The sequence below is a fragment of the Mastomys coucha genome, unplaced genomic scaffold (assembly GCF_008632895.1).
Source record: "Mastomys coucha isolate ucsf_1 unplaced genomic scaffold, UCSF_Mcou_1 pScaffold23, whole genome shotgun sequence".
Classification (NCBI taxonomy): domain Eukaryota; kingdom Metazoa; phylum Chordata; class Mammalia; order Rodentia; family Muridae; genus Mastomys; species Mastomys coucha.
In genome coordinates this window covers 49,606,471-49,616,819 of record NW_022196906.1, presented here as the reverse complement: position 1 = coordinate 49,616,819, position 10,349 = coordinate 49,606,471, and the positions used below count along the sequence as shown (strand labels likewise).

Genomic DNA, 10,349 nt, shown 5'->3' with positions numbered 1-10,349 from the left:
AAAAAAAAAAAAAAAAAAAAAAAATTAAAACACATCGTTCAGGATCCTAGCTCACCTTCCCCCACCCCACGAGACTTTTTAACCTCCTTTCTATAAGAGAATCAACAAGCAAGTGAAAGCCATGTTTTGGGGGGGAATTCCAAGCACCAGTACATGACTTGAAGACCTATGCAGTACTTACAAAGCAATTTTGTGGATAGGCTCAGCATCATTGTGGTAAGGAGAATTTAGAATGTGGGAATTTTGTAGAGCTAATGGAGGGAAAGTTCACATAGCCAGTATTCATACATAGGCAGAGTTGCCAAACCTTTGTGGTAATTTGCCAAGAACTGTGACCTTGGCTTATTTTTAAAATTAGAAGTCAAGGGCAGTAAGAATACTGTTTCTGAAGTCTTTAATATTTTTAAAATTTGAACTGCAAGCACAAAACAAATGGTGTGAGTATACTCAAATGTACCCACAAACACATTTTAACTTTTTAAATTTTAAAATAATTACAAGTTTACAGAAAAGTGGCCAAAAAAAAAACCCCCCACAAAAAAACCCCTCACCATTTCCCAGAACCCTTCCTTGAATTTCACAGTGCGTTGACAGTTGACACATATGTTTCATCTCTCAATGTACACACACATTGTTTTTCTAAACTATTTGAGAGCATGTCCTAGACATTCCCTTTAATTCTAAATGGTCCCTAGGTATTTTATGAAAATGAGGCTAAGGAATTTGCTCTGTAGTCAAGCCCACACCTTCTGTTACTTTCATAATACAACAAAACCAGGCAAATCACAGGTTTCCTGCACGCACACACATCCCCTGCCCAGGTAGTGCAGTGCCTCTGTTTTCATGCTCATTTAGTCCTTATTGGAAAAGCTTCTCAGCCTTTCAGGGTGACACTGGCATTTTTATGGAGCACAGGCCTTGTCTTTTGTAGACTGTCACCCAATGTAGGTCTGCCTGACATTTCCCTCATGACTACATCCTGTACATCTTATACTGTTGGCAGGGATGTCAGAAGTGATTTGGACTCTCAGTGCATTGCATGAGGAGGCACACAACACTAGTTTGTCCCACTAGTGAAGATCTTAACTTTGGTTACTTAGGTAATAAACTGTTTGCTGGGTCTTCTCAATGTTAAGTAAATACCCTCTGGGTAATTTTTAACTACAAAGATAGAGTGACACTGTGTAAAGCTGTTTTTCACAAACTTTCACATCCTAGTGTTAACACTTGATTGAGAAATAAGACGATACTATAAACCCAAAATGGTTTATCTCAAATCTCTGCTTTTTTCCCCCATGTTTGTATATGTGATATATGCATGTTTGCATATGTGTAGGTGCAGGTGTGTGTATATGTGTGTAAAGCATGCAGGAATTGAGTATTCTAGCTGTTGAAGTTGCCCTTAAGTCTGGGATTACAGGTAGCCAATAGATTTGCTTTAAAAAAAAATGGGTTCTCGAGACTCAAACTTTTTTGCTCACACTTGGCTGGGCAAGTGCTTAATCCACTGAGCTCTCTCTCCAGCTTCTACTCTTTAAAAAAAAAAAGCAAACAAAACCTCTGTAGCTATGATTTCTTTAAAGAAAACCCCAAAGACATGTTTTTACTAATGACATTTTTACTATCCAAGCCATTTCAGTTTCAGCTGATCTGTGCCACTGAGCATGCTCTTCTGCAGGAAATCCTCAGAGTCATCTGAATGAAGGTGCTTTTGTTTATTTTGTCTTTTGGAGATAAGGTCTTGTCTAGACTTGGCTGGCCCAAGACTCATAGTAATCCTCCTGTCTCAGCGTATCAAATATTGGTAGTATAGTCACTCTGTTAGGACACCCATCAGTGAAGGCAAGTCTGTACCAAGTTATAAAGCTAGAGAGTGCACTCAAAGAAAATAGTCTAGGATTTGCAGCTGGTGTTCTTGCTGAGTTATTATATGAGTTACTATTATTAATTTGTTTTTAAAATTTTTGTTGGTTAGTAAGAGACTAAAAATTTTTTTATGTAGTAAGTGAAGCAATACTTTCAGGTCATTTGAGTGCTCTTGTTTCTGTATTCATTGGCAGACAGGAAGGAGCATCTATCATGACTGAGAAGCTGTAAACTATTAAGAACAGGACATTTTTCAGAGCCCATTGTCCAACATTGATGAATGATATTGAACTCTATGATTCACATGCAAATTTAAATTTCGTTTGAAAGAAGGGAGCCAATTTTTGTGTGATTCTGAAACAAAATTTATTGCATAAAGTGATTTCATTAAAATTAATGCTGTCTGCCAATGTGTCTACTAAGAGTCTTGTCTGTTTTTAAAATGAAGTAAATTGACTATTTTTAATATTATAATCAATGTCATATGACATTTCTAGTCATGGTTGAAAGCTGCTATGTTTTATTACTAAAGAGGTTAAAGCAGTTTAAGTACAGAAATGTAATCTACATTTTATTATGACAAAATGTATGTTAAGTAGGGATAGGAGACTTTTAAGTATATATTATTTAATCCCTTTAAATAGTATTTGGCAAGATTTTATAGTTCATTCTCACTGTTTTCTGTTTGTTTTTTAGTTAAGAAGGAAAAGCAAAACAAAATGTAACTCCCTTCCCCTACCCCTCCTTACCTGTTCCCTGTATCTTCATTCCATTTACTTTCTTAAAGGTGGTTGGGAAGAAATAGGTTAGTGTGGCTCTTACTACTCTAGGCTATGAGAGGGTTTGCCTGGGTGCAATGACATGGAGTTGCAGTGATGAGAATGCTAAGAAATTCATTGTAAACAAAATAGTGTCAGTAGTGTTGAGTTTGAGTAGGAGAAGGGTCAGAATGTGTCCACTGGACTAGCTCATCAAGAGTGTTTGTGACCAAAGAGATTGGCTTAGTGCCGTGGAAGTGATGGGAGCCAGCTTGCTGTGAGTACAGGAGAAAAAGGCAAGCTAGTAGGGGGATCTGTGGATGATAAGTTTGGCTTTCAGAGAGTATAGAGAGGGAGATGACCTCTTTAAACCCTGTACTCAAGAAGTATGCTATTTGATAACAGACCAGTCAGCTTTATACAGGCAAATGGCTGGAATATGAAATAAAAGAAAAAAATGCATTTTACTGTTTGGAGCTAAGTGTAGTCAGTATCTAGATAAATTCCCAAAAAACGTAGTGACTATGTCAGTGACGTAGCAAATTATGTACTGCTTTGTGATGACCAATTGGATTGTCAACTTGATTGTATTAGGGAGCCCAGTGTAGTAACACTAGTTTGTAATCCCACCACTCAGGAGTCAGAGGCACACAGATCTTCTTGAGCCTTGTCTACATATTGAATTCCAGGCCATTAGGGCTATATATGGAGACCCTGTCTTAAAAAAAAAAAAAACAAACCAAAAAACAAAACCCATGTAGGCATTAATAAGTCACATCTTTGAGTTTGTCTGTGAATGTGTTCAGAGTTGTTTAACTGAGGAGGGGCACTTGCCCTGAAAGTGGTGGCAGCATCCCTGGGGCTGATGTTCTAAGTGGAATAAACAAGGAAGAAGGAGAAAGCCACTTGAGCACCAGCATTCATTTCTCTCTTCTGCTCCAGGAAGGAAGCCCAGCAGTATGCTCCATTCCTGTGAATTCTGCCATCTTTCCTGCCATGATGAGCTCTACCTTCTTAAGCTAGAGCCAAAACAAATCCTGTTTTCATTAAGTTGCTTCCAGCAGGTCACAACAGTGATTAACTTACAGATGGCCTAGCAACTGCTGCTGTTTAGGTTTCCGATGCTTTGGGAAACCTTTTCATTTAGTCTCTCAGCATTCACTGAGTGCCACCTATATGCCAGGCACAAAAGTAGATACTGATTCATAGTGAAAGCAATCCCTGCCTGTTTGGTATCTTGGAGAAGATACATGCTAAGCATATTAAAAGGATTAGTGTAGGAAGAATGAATGGGTATTTGGGGAGCATAAAGTCCTTTGGGGGCTAGAGAAAGTCTAAAAGGGTATTGCAAAGTCTTAGGAAACTGAAGTTTACTAAGCTTCTTACTACACAGTAATGAAAATGATGAGTTTTCTCTAATTTTTTATATTTTTATTGCTTGTGGTACCAGAGATGTTAGACTGTATGGCGCCTTGCTGCCCGGATGGCAGCAATAACAACCAAACACCAAGACTTCTTCTCTCGCCGGTTTACTCAGGAAATTTTCTTCTTGTGTTACAGCTCTTTTAGGTTTCTAAGTGTTACAGCTCTTTCAGGTACCCAGGTATTATAGCTCTCCTGGGTTCCTAAATGTTAACAGCTTTTTTAGGTATTAAGGCTCTTCCTCTCCGTGGAATCGCGCTACTTGCTTCTAGGTGCCACTGCTCTTCCCACTTCTGCAGAATGGCCGGGCAGCAGCGGGAATGGCGTGGCATGGAATCCCCTGACTGCCTGGAGAGCACCCCTTTTTATACCCGTGCCCAAGCCCTCATGGTTCTCCTGGATTGGTTCTCTGGCAGTCACCTCATTAGCATACACCTGCTTGGGAGGAGCTTGGTAGCACGCACCTGCTCGGGTTTGGTGCATGATTGGTTAGCATACACTTGCTCGGGAGACACCTAATTTGCATGAGCCCACTCGGGAGGGGCACCTGCATGAGCCCACTCGGGAAGGGGGCAGTGGAATCTTCGCTGCCTCCACGTGCGTATAGTCCGAGCGGCTGCCTACATTAGGCAAGTATTCTACCATTGATCTTTATACTCAGCTTCTTTTTACTTTTTATTTTGATTCAGATTGATAACTTTGTAGCTAAGGTTGGCCTTGAATTTATGTTCTTCCTATTTTAGACTTATTAGGAACTGAGATTCCAGGTCTGTACCACCCAACTAAGTTTCTTCTTAGATTAAACCTAGGTCATTAAGATGGCTTAGTGGGCAGAGGTGCTTGCCATCAAGCCTGAAGGCTGTAATTTAATGGGTCCCTGGAATCTACATGGTGAAGAGAACCAACTCCCTTAGGTTATACTCTGATCTCCGATGCTCAGAATGGTATTTGTGTGTGTGCATGCACACACAAAATACTTTTTTTATGAGATGGAGAGATGTCTCAGTGGTTAAGAGTGCTGGAGTCCCAGCACCCACATCATGGCTCACAACCATCCATAACTCCAGTTTTGGGGGTCTGATAGATTCCTTTGAGTTCTGTGGGCTCCGGGGGGTATATATAGATAGACACATGCAGGCTAAACATTCATACATATAAATATATCTAAATATATATAAACATGTTTTAATAAACATAATTAAAATGTTCATTTTTTTAAAACTTTTGTCTGTTTGAAGTCAATCACCTTACCATTATTTTGATTCTGTTCATGTCCTGTGTGTTAACATGTTTTTATTTTTAATATGGTGTTGCTAAGGCTGAAATAGGAACAAAATATCTGTCACATTAATTGATTATTTAAAACTGTCTATATAAGGGGAAGGAGAAAGATAGTTGTTGCCACCAACACCTGCTGCAGAGCTGCTTGGAGTGTGAGAGACCCATGGAGGTTCCTAGGAGCAAAAAAGGAGTCTGCAGGGCCAGCAACAGCACCAGAACAGCTAAATAAAAAGATGCAGGAGGCTTATGGGTAGATCCTTTTAAAGTGTTGACACAAAACCGCAAGGAAAGATGACTGAACAGAGCCAGAAGAATGATGAATTTATACCCTGTGCTGTTCTGTCTCAGCCAGCAGGCTGTAAACATGGAAGTCATTCCTGATGAGCAGTGGAGCTGTTGACAAAGAGGTATGCATCCCTTTGGAGCTTGCATAGAAACAAGTCTTTGCTGAATAGGGCTAGCTCTAGGCCTACAGGCTGGCTTACCTCGTGGAGCCACTGTAGCTGTTGCCTGTACTGTTTGCCCTGTTGGGAGATAGAAGGCACATGGCAGCAGTGCTGTCTACAGGCTGCAGACACAAAGGTTGAGGCTGGCAAAGCCTGGGATAGCAGACATTGAAGGCAGGAAGGTGTGCAGCAGCCAGGACTTCACACAGAACCTGCCCCAGAAAGCTCTACTTAGCTGCAAAATCACCCTGACTGTAGGCAACAGCAGGATATCTGAGAGCAGTCATAGCAATGGTCCAGTATTTATGGTGCTTCAGAAACTAAAAACCTTGAACCAGATCAGTAGCTCCTTGCATTGAATATTTGTATGCAAAGCTGTCTGGGGGGAAAAAGGGCTACGTGGCACACTGCAGTCTGTAGTGCCACTACAACAAATAGATATTTGATGGAGAGGTGGGAAAGATAGAGGAATGGAGTGATGAATGAGTGCTGGAGAGGCAGAACTAGAGACATGATGATAGCCATGTGAGAAAGTTGCAGTGGAGGGATGGGTTGGAGATAACTAGGGCTGACAAGGTGGTGTGCAGCAACCTTGAGCTGGGACTCCAACTCAGCCCTGAAATGTGCTGCCGAGCTGTATGATTGGCCTGGCTCTGAGCAATAACAGGATGTCCAAGACGAAGAATGGTTTGTTTTCTGGATTGGGCCCCCTCAAAAGGCCTCTGTGGAGGCCACTTTGGTGTCCATTTTCTGCTGCCCTAAGCTGCTTTAAAGCTGAAGGTTCATATGGATGGTTTTTTAAGACGGTTTTTTCTGTGTAATAATCTCAGCTGTCCTGGAACTCATTCTGAGGCCAGGCTGGCCTCAAACTAATAGAGTCCCTCTGCCTTCTGAGTGCTGGGATTAAAGGGTGTACCATGATGCCCAGCAAGGGCCATATTGATGCCTATATTACCACCTGAAGCCACATTGATGTCCTTGGCTGTGCTGCCACCAAGGGCTGAGGTTGGTGTCCAGGGCCCATGCAGTAGCATAGGACCAAGCTGATGTTGCGTTTTACACTGCCATAGGAGACCATGCTGAGGTCAGTGGCATCTGCTAATGCCAAGGACCATGTGAATGTCTGTGGTCTGCACTGTAGCCAGAAACCATGTGTAAGTCCATGATCTAGCCTCCTGCTGACTGAAAGGGCAATGGAGGGCAATACTTTTGCCATGGTATCGATGACTGAAGAATCACACTTGAGAAAGAGGGGCGTAGAAGACTTACGTGACAACTAAGCAAACAGTCAAAGATATACAGCTCTCTCTTCACTCCTGTTGTAGGAGTGAAGCCTGTGCTATTTGATCTAACTTCCTTTTTCTCCTTTCTCATGCAGTCATACAAGATCAGATCCAATCTTCTTTCCTCACATCTCTGCTGCCATTGTTCATCTTGTCGCCTTTGACTCCTAAGCTTACTCCCTTTCCTCTACTGATTTTATTGCATGATCTGCACCTTTCACTGTTTGCTTCTCTTCATTTGAAAAATAACAAACAAATCTTACTTTCCCATGAAGTCTTTGAGCATGGGGACTGTTCTTGTTCATTAGTTTTTTTCTTTCTTTAGTTTTAGTTTTATTTATTTATTTTTTAAAATATCCTGGGTGACCATGAATTATGTTTTGAGGGTGATTTGATATTCTGTGCTAGATAGGTCTAGATACAAGTTCTGCTCACCCCCTTTTAATTCTAAAGCATATTCAAACAGTTGAAACACCAGCAAAATTGTTGCTTGGTGTCTTTAAAACTTTTTAAAATTACATCTTTCAGTGGCAGGTGCATGCATATGCCACAGTGCATACATGGAGGTCAGAAGACAACTCATGGAATCATTGCTTTCCACCATATGAATCTGGGGTGGAACTCAAGACTTGAGGCATAGGACAGTTGCCTTCACCCATCTCCACCCCCCCCCTTTTAAAAATTTTTTTTATTGGACATTTTCTTTATTTACATTTCAAATGTTATATCACCTTTCCTGGTTTTCCCCTGCAAACCCCTTATCCTATTCCCCCTCCCCTGCTTCTATGAGGGTGTTCTTCCACCTACCCACTCACTTGTCTCCCTGCCCTTGCATTCCCCTATGCTGGGGCATCAAGTCTTCACAGGACCAAGGGCCTCTTCTCCCACTGATGCCTGACAAGGCCATCCTCTGCTACATATGCAGCTGGAACCATGGGTCCCTCCATGTGTACTCCTTGGTTGGTGATGTAGTCTGGGAGCTCTGGGGGTGTCTAGTTGGTTAATATTGTTCTTCCTATAAAGTTGTAAACCCCTTCAGCTCCTTCGATCCTTTCTCTAACTCCTCCATTGGGGACCCTGTGCTCAGTCTAATGGTTGTACTGAGTAGAGCCTCTGGCAGGTTCTGGCAGAGCTTCTCAGGAGATAGCTATATCAGGCTCCTGTCAGCATGTACTTCTTAGCATCCACAAAAGTGCCTGCATTTGATGACTGGATATGGGATGGATCCCCAGGTGGAACAGTCTCTGGATGGCCTTTCCTTCAGTCTTTGCTCCACACTTGGTCTTGTATTTGTTCCTGTGACTATTTTGTTCCCCCTTCTAAGAAGGACTGAAGCACCCACACTTTGGTCTTCCTTCTTGAGATTCATGTAGTCTGTGAATTGTATCTTGGGTATTCCCAGCTTTTGGGCTAATATCCACTTATCAGTGAGTACCATGTGTGTTCTTTTGTGACTGGGTTACCTTACTGAGGATGATATTTTCTAGTTCCATCCATTTGCCTAAGAATTTCATGAATTCATTTTTTTAATAGCTAAGTAGTACTCTATTGTGTAAATGTACCACATTTTCTGTATCCATTCCTCTCTTGAGGGACATCTGGGTTCTTTCCAGCTTCTGGCTATTATAAATAAGGCTGCTGTGAACAAAGTAGAACATTTTTTTGGGTATATGCCCAGAAGTGGTATAGCTGAGTCCTCAGGTAATATTATATCCAATTTTTTGAGGAGCTGCCAGACTGATTTCCAGAGTGGTTGTACCATCTTGCAACCCCACCAACAATGGAAGAGTGTTCATCTTTCTCCACATCCTCCCCACATCTGCTGTCACCTGAGTTTTTGATCTTAGCCATTCTAACTGGTGTGAGGTGGAATCTCAGGTTGTGTTGATTTACATTTCCCTGATGACTAAGGATGTTGAACATTTCTTTAGGTGCTTCTCAGCCATTCGGTATTCCTCAGTTGAGAATTCTTTGTTTAGCTCTGTACCCCATTTTTTAATAGGGTTATTTGATTCTCTGGATTCTGACTTCTTGAGTTCTTTGTATATATTGGATATAGCCCTCTATCATATGTAGGATTGGTAAAGATCTTTTCCCAATCTGTTGGTTGCCGTTTTGTCCTGTTGACAGTGTCCTTTGCCTTACAGAAGTTTTGCAATTTTATGAGGTCCCATTTATCGATTCTTGATCGTAGAACATAAGTCATTGGTGTTCTGTTCAGGAATTTTTCCCCTGTGCTCATGTATTCAAGGATCTTCTCCACCTTCTCTTCTATTAGATTCAGTGTATCTGATTTTTATGTGGAGGTCCTTGATCCACTTGGACTTGAGCTTTGTACAAGGAGATAAGAATGGATCAATTTGCATTCTTCTACATGCATCCAGTTGAGCCAGCCCTATTTGTTGAAAATGCTCTTTTTTTCCACTGGATGGTTTTAGCTCCTTTGTCAAAGATCAAGTGACCATAGGTGTGTGGGTTCATTTCTGGGTCTTCAATTCTGTTCCATTGATCTACCTACCTGTCTCTCTATCTATACCATACAGTTTTTATCACTATTACTCTGTAGTACAGCTTGAGGTCAGGGATGGTAATTCCCCTAGAAGTTCTTTTATTGTTGAGAATAGTTTTCACTATCCTGGGTTTTTTATTCCAAATGAATTTGCAAATTGCTCTTTCTAACTCTATGAAGAAGTGAGTTGTATTTTGATGGTGCTTGCATTGAATCTGTAGATTGCTTTTGGCAAGATGGCCATTTTTACTATATTAATCCTAGCAATCCACAAGCATGGGAGATCTTTCCATCTTCTGAGAGCTTCTTCAATTTCTTTCTTGAGAGACTTGAAGTTCTTGTCATACAGATCTTTCGCTTGGTTAGAGTCACACCAAGGTATTTTTGTTGTTGTTGTTGTTTTTGTTTTTTGAGACAGGGTTTTTCTATGTAGCCCTGGCTGTCCTGGAACTCACTCTGTAGACCAGGCTGGCCTCGAACTCAGAAATCCACCTGCCTCTGCCTCCCAAGTGCTGGGATTAAAGGCATACGCCACCACTGCCTGGCCACACCAAGGTATTTTATATTACTTGTGACTGTTGTAAAGGGTTTTTCCCCTAATTTCTTTCTCAGCCCATTTATTCTTTGAGTAGAGGAAGACTATTGATTTGTTTGAGTTAATTTTATATCCGCTTTTGCTGCGCGTGCGCGCGCAGCGATGGCGGAGGCGGTGGAGTGCACAGACGAGCTGGTCCGGGAGTACCTGCTCTTCCGTGGCTTCACGCACACACTGCGGCAGCTGGAT

The 10,349-nt window shown here is 41.5% G+C and overlaps 1 protein-coding gene across 1 annotated transcript in view; it reads left to right on the top strand.

The window, feature by feature from the left end:
• The window catches only part of Etfa (electron transfer flavoprotein subunit alpha), a 68,115-nt gene that overhangs the window by 982 nt on the left and 56,784 nt on the right, over positions 1-10,349 (top strand). The gene's annotated exons all lie outside the window — the stretch shown is intronic.